Here is a 12,958-nt window from a genome sequence, read left to right on the forward strand (position 1 = left end):
AGCAGTGATGCACTCACGCATAAAAGATATACATTCTTAAAGTTTGCTGAATAGATGCTAAAATATACACACGTTTTCACGTATCTGTACCTGTTGTATGGCCGGAGGTGGGTGTGTGGAGGAGGGTGTAAGCAAAGATTTTGTGTTTACATTGAAGCAATTAAAATTTTGTACACCATGCCTCTCTGTTGCGTTTATCACTTTGTTCTACCGTTTTACTTTAGTTTATGTCGTAAGTTTCTTTCTTTGTCGATGCTCAGTTGCGAGAGTTTGCGGAGCTTATTCATGCAAAACTTTTTACCTTGTAACATCTTTTAAATGCTGGCTGATGGGCCAAGTTAAATGGGGGCGCATAGTAAGAAGGACAACCTTCCTTACGTGGGAGGATACTTCACCTCAGGCTGTTCGTCACCAGCGAAGAAGTGAGTGGTAGACAGGCTTAAGACCGACCAGCGTGTGCAAAATCGCTGTTTGTCTTTTGTTAGACTCTTTGGCAAATGCGAAATGACTTCGATGCCTGACGAAAGACGTTTCAGGAAATGTGTTGCCTTGCATGGGTTCTTAATTCAATTTGGAAACCAATTGTGATATTATTACTTATTTATATACAATCAACGTTAGATCTACATGAGCCACTCAAATGTTTATTTTTGTAAAATGTTCTGAAAGCACATACAATAACTGTATTTTTAATGCCACACAATGGCTCATTGACTTATTCACGCTAAAGACAATACCAAATGTCATCATGGGCCACTATTCCTATGCGCTCTTCGTGCATCTTCTCGCGCCGCAATTTATATTCCTTAATTTGTCTGCAATGTCGTTGTCGGAGGCATTGTTGAGGCAGCCTTTCAAAAGGAATTAATTGTCATACAAATACAATTTGAGCTGCTTTCCAGAATCACAAAGTAATGCGCAGTGACAGTCGAGGCCTATGTAGTATAATAAACGCGCTCTTTTTAGACTTGACACAAAGCCTTATGTTGAGTGCCACTTGCTGCACTGCAGCTGACATGCTGCGCCACTTATGTGCTCTATAGACAAACAAACTCACAATGGAAAAAGTTGACTATCCTATTTAAAGTTTTACAACGCGATTATATTTATTATCGATTAATCCATAGGCCATATCATAACAGCATGTTGGATAGCTTTATATTCTGCAGACATTAAATATTTCTCAAATACCTTTAATTTTGTACCAATTGTATTGTATTTACTTAATAATTTGTTCAAATTTTTAAAACAGGTGTTATCCCTTCTCAATAGTTTTCGTCAATTGAGAAATTGTAAATAAATAATTTCACAAAATTAAAAAAAAAAGACAAGTAAGGAAGGGTGATGTTGGTGATCTGGTAACCGATGCCCAGAGCATACTAAAATTATGGAAATAGCACTTCTTCAGCCTGTTGAATGGCAGTGAAAGCATAATGCCAGGAGAAGGCGAACCTGATTCCCCAATTGACGACGATGGAGTAGGTGTTCCATTGGCCGACCATGTAGAAGTTCGAATAGCAATTGCCCGCCTCAAGAACAAGAAAGCGGCGGGGGCCGACGGACTACCGGCCGAGCTATTCAAACACGGCGGCGAGGAACTAATAGGGAGCATGCATCAGCTTCTTTGTTAAATTTGATCGGACGAAAGCATGCCCAACGATTGGAATTTAAGTGTGCTCTGCCCAATCCACAAAAAGGGCGACCCCACAATCTGCGCCAACTACAGCGCATATAAGGTTCTATCGAGCGTATTGTGTGAAAGATTACAGCCCATCGTCAACAAACTGATTGGACCTTATCAGTGTGGCTTTAGGCCTGGAAAATCAACAACCGACCAGATATTCACCATGCGCCACATCTTGGAAAAGACCCGTGAGAAGAGAATTGGGACACACCACCGCTTTGTAAACTAACGTTGGCAATACCGAAAGCTCTGTCAGGATCGGTAAGGACCTCTCCGAGCCGTTAGATATCAAATGAGGTTTCAGTCAAGGCGACTCCCTTCGAGCGATTTCTTCAATGTGCTCTTGGAGAAAATAATTCGAGCAGCAGAACTTAATCGAGCAGGTACAATCCTAAGAGTGTACAGCTGCTGGCGTATGCCAATGATATTAATATCATTTGCCTCAACACTCGCGCCGTTAGTTCTGCTTCCTCCATACTGTATAAGGAAGTAAAGCAAATGAGTCTGGCAGTGAACGAGGGCAAGACGAAATATCTCCTGTCATCAACCAAACAGTCGTCGCATTCGCGACTGTTGAAACACTGTTGACAGTCATAACTTCGAAGTTGTAGATAATTTCGTCTATCTTGGAACCAGCATTAACGGCAACAACAATGTCAGCCTCAAAATTCTACGCAGAATAACTCTTGCCAGCAGGTGCTACTTTGGACTGAGTAAGCAATTGAAAAGAAAAGTCCTCTCTCGACGAACAAAAACCAAACTCTATAAGTCACTCTTTATTCCCGTCCTGCTGTATCATGCAGAAGCATGGACGATGACAACATCTGATGAGTCCGCCTTAGGAGAAAGGTTCTACGAAAGATTTATGGTCCTTTACAGATGAAGATCTCCACTCCGTTGGAAAGACCAGGTGGAGAAGGACCTGGCTTTTTAAAAGTCCGAGTGAATGAAGCTCTAATTTGGCACAAAAGTGGTATCGCCTTGTAATAAGTTTAATTATCTTCTAAATCACTAGAGCTACAGCTACCAACACAGTGTGAAAAGAATGACATCGGATGATAACCCCGCTTACTCCCATGTAACGGGACTGCTGAAAATTACTAAATGCGCGACAAATCAATAACTAAATATGTTAGTCATTTAAATTTTACCACCGAGATGGTGCAGAGGGGTTTAAAAGAGCCTGGGTCAAAATTGGACGATGGGCGTGGCGCCGCCCACTTTTAGGCGAAATCACATATCTCGAGACCCAACCGATCGATATAGTAGTGAGAAAATGGGCGTAATCGGGCTACAGCCACGCCCACTTCCCATATAATACTATTTTAAATTCCGATTGAAACTTTCATTTTCCAGTATACAAGTCAATAATTAATTAATACTATATTAGGATAAATCTTTGTATGAATAATTGATTTGAAGTGCGCCACTGACTAAAAATTGCTCAAATTGAACCAAAACTATTCAAGACCCTAGGTACTGAATATGTGGACCCGGCGCTTATAGTAGACTTTTATCCAAAATATCGGTCAATATGTGAGATATATAACTGAAATTTAGACAGAATCCTTTCCTGATAGTAATATGACTGTGTGTTACAAATAGGTTGAATCGGATCAATACTTCCCTTAGCCCCAATATACCTAATATAACGATTTTCGAACTTCCGGGTGACGTTATACCGCATATACTTACATATCATTCAATATGTGAGTTATCTTAATAAAATTGAGAAACCGTGTTTTTCTTATAACAGTGCATATTTGTGCTTAAAATGAATAAAATCGGGTGAAATCTCAGCCTAAAGTTATTTTATTTTCCCGTAGCTTGCCTTTCATTAACACGATGAGGCTTTGATTCAGATATATTTCATAAAATCATGCACTTTTGTGCATTTGCAACAAGAACAACTAAAGGAAAGCAGTGTAGCTCGCTTCTCTCAAAGCACCCACTCTGCCATGATCTCGCGTTGCGTGTTGCGCTTTGCGTCTTGCTAATGCTCTCCGCGCGCAATCTGACATCTACCTTAGCTATTTACCGTTCTAGGAGCCTCCAGATGAAACTGACTGCTAAAAGCTGCGCCGTGCTCAACAAAAGAGCACGCAATTTTGCAGAACTGTTCTCTAAACTCAAAACTTCACTTAAAAATCGCTGGCTCAAATCCGGTTTCAAACCCATAGTATCTTAGGCAAAGTAGTTGAGAATAATCCGTAGAACATTTCTCGCATATGCGATTTTATAGAAAAACAAATCGACTCGCTCTATTTTACATATACAGTTTTTAATATTTAAATAAGAAAGTAAAAAAAAATCGCGTTTCAGGCTTCAAAGCATGCATGAGTTAGTATTTTGTTTTAGATTAAATACCTTCTTCAAAACTGAGAAGTGCACTTTGAATTCGCCAACTGATGTTTAATGCAAGTAAATGGCGATGCGAGCGCATTCTAACGTAGCAGTACATGCCTATATGTATGTATGTATGCGTGTGTATAAACAATAGTTTACTGCTGGCAGTTGGGAAGCAAGCCAAATGCAATATAATAAATTCAGTAACTTTACCATGCCTTTCCTAGCCCTGCCGAGTGTTGAAAATGTCAACAAAGAAACACGGCAAATATACGATTTGTTATCATTAAAAATGCTGGTAGGAGTAGTGAATGTGTAGCAACGAGTGTAAATAAAGACAAGCTTATAGATTCATGAATGTACATATGTACCCTGTTCTGAGCTTTAAATATTTAATTTCATAGCAACACCTATAACCGTTAAAACATTTCCGAATCCTGCTAAATAAACCCTCAATACTCAGTTGTACAATGGGAGATGAAATACTCCCTTGTTGCCGAAAGTTCGCCTACATACTAGTTTTGGAGCTTAAATAAATTTGTATGGCAAACTCACTTATTTTTGAAAAAAAAAAAATAAATAAATAAAAGTTTTTAGGTAGGATAGTTGGCAACTGAGTTATTTAAGATATTCTTTTACGCTCGCTATCATTTTTTTTTTTTGCAATACCTTTTTATTTATTGAATCTGCTTTTTGTTTGAAAAGCCTAACACTATAAGTTATAAAATCTTAAATCTAATTAAAAACTAGACAAGCTCAAGTAAGTGTTTTAGCTGTTTTGGTGATACGTTGTAGTTAGTTAGTACGCAGGCATATCTCTTCTTCTAAGGCGTGTTTGATCGCAGGAATGTACCAAAGCATTAGCCAAAGGGTTTATGTAATCTCGGAGTTTAGATATATATTTAATTCTGCTGTCTTCTACTTCTTCCTTTACCATAGAAATACCAAGGTCTTTATGGATATTTTCATTACGCATGTACCATGGTGAATACATGATTGTTCTAAGCATTTTTGATTGGAACCTTTGTATTAAATATATCAATATTAGTTGCACAGGTCGTACCCCACAGTTGAATGTCATACATCCAAATCGGCTTTATGATCGCATTAAATAAAAGCACTTTGTTGTCTAGGCTACGTTTGGAGTTTTTATTTAAAAGCCAATTTAAATTTGCAGTTGTTATCCTCATGCAAGTCATTTTACTAGATATATGTTTTCTCCACGAAAGTCTTCTATCTAGGTGAATACCAATTACCTGTTACTTCATTCGCTTGGGGTACTAAAATATTGTTCATTTTTACTGCCGGACACATTTTTGGTCTTAGCGAAAACGTAACATGCTTACACTTTTGTTCATTCACATTTATGCGGCAGTTGGCTAGCCATTCTTCGACAGACCTTAAGTGCTCGGCTAATGTTCTTGATGCTATTATGTGGCATTTGTTACGGCTCACTAAAGCTGTGTCATCCGTAAAAGTTGATGTTAATACATTATTAGCTGTTGGAAGATCTGCTATATATATGATGCATTGAGTTGTGTCTGAAACACACCAGCTCTTATCTGTCTTTCATCAGATATGGAATATCCCACTTTTTTTTTGTGTCTATTTTTTAAATAAGACTCCAATGTTTTATACAATTGTAAAGGTAGAATGTTTTTAATCTTATATAAAAGGCCTTCATGCCACACCTCATCAAACGTACTCTCCATGCTCAAATGCTTTCCTTATTTCGTTAGAAATTCTATTTACTTGCTCTATCGTGCTATGTTTTTCACAAAACCCGAATTGGTGCGTTGGTATTATATTATTTTCGTGGAGGAAAGGAGTCATCTTTGATAGTAACACCTTTTAAAATATTTTAGAAAGACAGAGTAGAAGACTGATTGGTCTGTATGAAGACCATGAATTAGGATAGTATCCGAGATTAAGAATTGCTTTGAAGAGCAATGAGAGCACTTCTACAGCAATATTTGGTAACTCAATTAGCATTTTTTGGGTAATATTATCATGTCCTGGTGACTTTTTTGTGTTAAGTTCTTTTATTATTCTAATAACTTCAGAAGGTGAAGTCTTAAAAGACTCGAGTGACTCGTTAACTGTGTTAGGTAAGCTGGACAGCTCAAAGTTGTTCTTTGGGCAATTAGGTTGACATACCTTTTCTAGGTGATTTGCAAAACAATTAGCCTTTTCCTCGTGGAAAGGAGAGCGATTTATCTGCCATTCTCGTCTTGCACGTCTTTTTTCATATACAAGCTTTTCAATTTCTCTATTCGAGATTTTTCTGAAACCAAGCGGCTTATACCTTTTGTTTGGTGTTGCTAAGACCGCTGCGTTAGTTATTATATCATTGAGTTCTCTTATGCTCTTGTCAATATCTCTTCCTGTATTTATTTTTTGCTCAATATTAATGTGGCTACTCACGTATTTTTTATATTTTAGCCAATTTGTTTTATAAGATGTTAGACCCATTTTTGGATCAACGAATATAGGTTGTTCACATATCTTTATTAGTACAGGAGAGTGATCAGAAGATAAATCAGTGAATGTATCAACTGTTATGTTCGATTTATCTATATTTTTGATTACAGCAAAATTAATTAAATCTGGTATTTTGTTACGATCACTAGGCCAATATGTCGGCTTACCAGGAGATATTATGTCAAGGTTATTGTGCCTATTTATAATAGTGTGATACAGCTGTCGTCCTTTCGGATTAATTAGGCCAAACAAGTCTTTGAATTGGATGTCTGTCATTTTAAACCTGGGTGGGCAGTATATGGCCGTCAGGTTTAAGTCCCCGCAGCGATTTTTTATAGTTACTGTTGTAGCTTGTAATTGCGCTGTGGCATAAGATTCTAATGCGTGGTGATTTAACCAACACTGCTGTTCCTCCATGTGCCTTTCCATTTCCATATACGTATTCATCCAGAAATCTAATAAGTTCCAATTTATGTTGGTTAACACCGTTAGCATTCCGTAAACAACTGTTCAATACATTCATTTTTTACTTAAAAAAGTTTGCAACATTTGGTTTTGTGATTTGATTATCTCTTGAATCATATTTTGCATTGAAGCCATAAATTGTGTCATACATTGTTTGGTTTTGGGGCAATTGCATTTGTGCAGTATTGCCTTTCACCATGTTTGCATAGCTCCCTGCAATTAATATTAAGTTTAAGATACATTTCCGTTTGAGTAGGGGTACTCTTTATATACTTATCACAAAATTAGTTGAACATGTTTGCATAGATAACAACATATTCAAAAAACAAATAATTTTGTTAAATAAATGTTTGATTCAAAGAATTAATCTATAAATGAAACACGACGAAAGCCTTTGTTGTTTGCTCTAATATTTTCATACGTTCCGCTATTGTTCGAAAACTGAGCAGTTTTTTTAAAAGAGCAATCGAAATATTTTATATTCCAAAGCAAACTCAGGAAAAATATTTGTTAGTCTACAGCGTCTTTCAAAATACTGGTTTAGTGATTAAGGCTAAAATCTCATTTTGAACTAACGTTTTTATACCCTGAACAACACTCAGAAAGAAACGTCGGAGACGCGATAGAATACATTTATAAATGACGAGTTGAGTCGATGTGCTCATGTTCGTCTCTCTGGTAAATTTGCAGATCGGACCACAATGGAATATTGTGCGATTATTGCCTAAAGCAATGGTACAATCTCCAAACAAATTACCGCAATTATTTCAAAAATTTATAATTTAAAAAGTTAGTCATAAGTGGAACAAAAGAAATTTTGGTGAGTTTCATCATAAAAAAAACGTTTTTTTATATTTTCAATCATAAGACATCATCACTTTACTTCATTCATTTTTTCCCGAAATAGAGTTTTTCTCAATCTTTCAATTACATTAGTTTACAGTCATTTTGACACTGTTTCTTTCCAATTTTGGATTGCTAAAAGACGTAGGATTTTTTGTGTTGTGGTCTAGAGATGTAGGGGACAAACCACACAATTTACTTAAATGCCAAAAATAGCGGTACGTGAAAGAAAATGTTTGAACTCCAAATTCGTAATTAGGACACCTCATATACCCCACCGACTGTGCTAAGACAACAGTCGCAAATTTTTCCTTCAGATTTGTTGAGTAATGTTATTTTTGATTATTCTCATGTCGAATTCTCGAACTCACATTCGGGATCACTACGGAAGATCGTGAAAGCTGTAAGTAGGGCGCCAAGGTAACAATTTCTGTTGTTTTTGTTCCGTTTGAGGGTATTTTTTAATATATCAAACTATTTTTGCTGCAGAAATATTACGGGTCAGAACTTTGTTGACCGTTAAATTGAATGTTTTCAATTTATGCTTATGAGCATGCCTTAATCTACTTGAGTAAATATGTAATACAAGTGCTTAACATAGTTGTATTTATGGCTACACAAGTGAAGTCGCATGTGCACATATGTAAATACGTACATACATACGTATATCCATAAATATATCTGCAATATCGATTTCTCCCCAACCAATTCATTGCAGTGTTTATGGTACACAACAAAATCGACGTGAATGAAATATTAATTTGCATCCATGCACTTTGCTGCCCGAGAGAGTGATACCGTCAAGTGCCACTCAGGTGCGCTTGCTTTTCGCTGCAATTTTCATTTGTCATTTAGTGTAAATAAGTGTTCAATGAAATCAACGTCCTGTACATTTCTTTTTAGTACACTTTCAAGACTACGCACGCAAATTTCTAATTTTAGAAAGTTAATTTTGTTCTCGCGACTCGCAACTCCCTATCGCTGAACGTGCTTAGGTACTGCTTACCTACTAGTATGTACATATGTACCTAAAGCGGCGCAGTTGCTTGGCCGGTTGTCATTGCTGTTGTTGTCGTAAGGCCACGCGTGGTCTTGTGGTTGAAGTTTAACTAACTGAAAGGTAAAGAGTTGGTTCTATACTCCCATACGAATATGTAAATATAAAAATATATGTACTTATGTGTGTTGTTGTATGTACAATAGGGTAGATACATTTTTCCCAAAAAACAACCGCTGACTCTTGAAAAATAAGTTTTAATATTTATTGATGAAATGTTTTCGCTTTAATCTCATCTCGAAGATCCATATGTCTAAGGGGTTGTTTATACATACAAGGTGCGTTCCAAAGTAAACAGGACTTAAAAAAATAGCACAAATGGTTTTTTTCGGCAAAATCAATATATTTTATTCAAAATAGTCTCCTTCTGCTTTAATACAGCTTTTTGCACGGTCCAAAAGCATGTCGAACGAGTGTTTTAGCTCATTGGCCGGTATGGCAGCCAGTATGCCGGTGCAAGCCTTTTGAATGGCCTTTACGTCTGCATAACGCTTTCTTTTCATGGGCAAATGCATTTTTCCGAAAAGGAAGAAGTCGCGCGGTGCCATATCAGGTGAATACGGGGAGTGTTTAATGGTTAAAATGTGATTTTTGGTCAAATAATCGGTCACAAGCGTCGATTCGAATGTTGGATTCTGAGCAATTTTTGGTCGTCAGTCAATTTGTGCGGAACAAACCGTGCACACACCTTTCGTAAGCCCAAACGTTCGGTCAAAATGCGATAAATCGATGTTTTGGAGTTGTTCAATTCCATTTCCATCAATTTCAATAATGATTTCGACTGATTTTTGATGAATTCACGGACAGTTTCGATGGAATTTCCGGTGATCACGGATTTTGATTGGCCCACATGTTGATCGTCATTTATGTCCTCACGACCACTTTGAAAACATTGAATCCAATCATCTCCATAAGCTTGTTTCATCAATTGAAACGTTTCGGTAAATGTTTTACCAATTTTAAAACAAAATTTAATGTTGGCTCTTTGTTCGAAGCTCATTTTCGCACCGATAACACAAACATACTGACACTTAAAACGCAATAACTTCACTTCCAATCCATGAAATGTCATGAAATTCTCACTGGACAAATGATAAACATAGCAGATTCTAACGCATCAGTCGACATATATATGGCGCCACCAGGGGGCGCTAGATTCAAAAAGTCCTGTTTACTTTGAAACGCGTATATATTTATCTCTACTTTGGACGGCGATTCTGAGAACTCTTATTAATCTACTAAAATTTTTGTATCGAAAAATTGGGCCGTAAATTGTTTATGAAAAGGTTGCATAATAACAGAACGTTCATAGTTGTGTACTAAATACTGTTACCGTGAACATGCAGTTAAAATTTCATGTAGATATGTGCGATATTCTTCGAGAACCAGAGTTGTCCGATTTGAAAAAAAGCGTGTAAAGTTTTACGCGCTGGAATTGACTGACCCGAACGCTTCCACAAACAAACAGCGCAGTTTTACCAATAGGTCTCTTTATGAAACAAAAGCTCTTTGCAAAATACATATCCTTTTCTACTGAAGCTCCCCAAAGTTGGTGGTTTTGGAACACATGTATTAAATATTAAATCATTATGAATACTTTTAAACGAAGAGATGGGAACTTCAAAAGAAATTTCAATTGCGACATATAACCCGTAAATGACGCACATTTAGGTCAAAACTATTTTCCCCAAAAAAATTAGTTCTCCCTAATTTACATATTTGTTATTGCTAAGATAGAACATGCGTTCGACTTCTTCCTAAGAAGCCATTCACTGAAAATATGAATTTGAATAATTGCCGACGTAACGATCGTTACTTAGTACGCGCAGTGATCGTAAATGTTGAACACTTAATTTTATGCCATAAATTAATGCGTATTTCTGTATTTAGCTTAATCCATTTGTTTTATTAGATTTTATTCGTGGTTCGTGGACACGCATGTGTAAGTCGTGGCCAACATTTAACGAGGCACCACTTTAGCAAGCAATAAGCTTATAATGAATTTAAGCTCCTCCCATTCTCTTTCCTTTAAATTTTTGTCTTATCTGCACCGGACTAAAAAATTGATTGTTCGTGCCTCACAATCCTATATTTAAATGTTCTACAATAATTAAAAATGGTACATTTAAAAATGCAGTAAAGACTGGTTTATTCAATTGATTTGAGATGCAGTTAAATTTAACTCTCCATTGGCATTTTGATCAATGCCAGCTTCTTTTATTAGTGGGTTAACAATCAACCGAAGATCTTTACAAAACCGCTTTTGATGTTCATTTGTACAGTTCAACAGTGAATTATAAAATTTCAATGATGTAGTTATTATTTGTATTATTTGAACAAAGCGATTCTTTCAATTTTCAATAAGATGAATGTTTTTTGTGTTAAAATTTTTGCACTACATACTACTATGAGCAAAACACAGTAAGACTTTGTACATAACTTTAAAATTCTTAAGTTATTCTTCCAAATCTATGTCGTCCTCCTCAAAGTCGGAAAGCATTGCTTCACAGAGGTTAACTCAACGCTGTTCGAAAAAATTGAGTGATTTTGGAATCCATCGTGCTTTCACTTTTCTTAAGCCCAAATGAAATAGGGTTTCACTGATCTTTCCGATATTCCAACGATCCCAGTAAGATTTTTGACTGTTAATCGGCGATTTTTATGCACCAATACCTTGACGTGTTGATCATCAGTTGATGTTGATGGCCATCCTGAATGTGGAATGTTTGAATTATTTGTACCAAATCAAAAACACTTTCTCGCGACAAACAATTATCACCGAAGGCCTATTCCAACAGTCTGATCGTATCGGCACCAGAAATTTGATTCCGCACACAAAATTTAATGGAACTTCTTTGTTGAATCGCCGAATGCATTTATGTACTTCAGAAAGACAAGCGTATACTAAACTCTAATGATTATTTTGATGTGATATTTGGCACAAATGTCACTGACAGTTATACCAACCTTGAGAAAGCACAGTAGTATTCACTTCGCTAATGATGTACTAATATTTCAAAAGTTCATACATACATTTCAATTGAGTGTAAGAACATTTAATATCGCAGTTTACGTTAAATAAACTAAAAAACTATTTCTACATAATAATTGTAGTATGAAAAATTCTTCAAACCTTTACAGAAGAATAAGATACTTCATATTTCGTTGATTAGTTTGGGTTTTTTAACTGTGCATCACAACTCAAATCCTATCCAAATACTAATCCATCCCAAACCTCTTTCACTAACGGCCTATTGCCCTGATTTCATCTCTCGAATTGGTTGGTTTTCGTTAAGTAACACTGTTTTCATATCGGTACTGAGGTTTTTATAGGGTTGATGTCCGGCGACTGAACAGACTGAGACATAACCTCAACTCAGTTGACTCTACACCACTTCTCTGCGCACTTGCTGATATGTTTAGGGTCATTATCTTATTGGTTTACCCATATAAATGTTATATTCCATCAGGCATATGGTAACATCCAAATAATTCAATTTTAGATTCAACTGACCACAATATATTTGGCCATTTGGCCAAATACGGTCTTCCACCTGTATACACGATTAATCAATGATGAGGCGATGGCTAATGACTTATTGAGGATAAATGCCAAAATAGTCCAAGCAAGTTCATTTTGCGACCAGAGATCTTGAACTTTCATCTAACATTTAAAGATAGTAATAACTCATAATTTTTTTAATCAAAACTACTAAATTCCGGTTTGAAATATGACTGAAATTGTCAGATGATAATTTTTCAAATTTTGCGATAATCAATTTGATTTATAATATATATTTCTCTGAAATCCCACTAAGTATATAGTAGAATACTATAAATAATTATCTAGAGAATCGTAAAAACCTTACCTACTTTATTATCAATTGCACACAGGAGCACTGTATGAATATAATAAATTTGCATGAAAACGTGTGAAATAAATAACTTAATGCTTTATTTGAAACGCAGTTACTTTTTAATGGAAATTTATATACAAAAACTTTTTATGTATTTCATAGAAATCGTTATAAATAATTATTTTAAAATTTTCCTTTTTATTCACATTACTCTTTCTTTAATTC

At 36.0% G+C, this 12,958-nt stretch overlaps 1 protein-coding gene across 5 annotated transcripts in view; it reads left to right on the forward strand.

Annotated features, from left to right (window-relative positions):
- LOC120770574 (FERM, ARHGEF and pleckstrin domain-containing protein 2) overlaps nucleotides 1-12,958 on the forward strand; it is a 71,092-nt gene that overhangs the window by 31,120 nt on the left and 27,014 nt on the right. The gene's annotated exons all lie outside the window — the stretch shown is intronic.

Source organism: Bactrocera tryoni, chromosome 1, assembly GCF_016617805.1.
Source record: "Bactrocera tryoni isolate S06 chromosome 1, CSIRO_BtryS06_freeze2, whole genome shotgun sequence".
In the NCBI taxonomy this organism is placed as follows: domain Eukaryota; kingdom Metazoa; phylum Arthropoda; class Insecta; order Diptera; family Tephritidae; genus Bactrocera; species Bactrocera tryoni.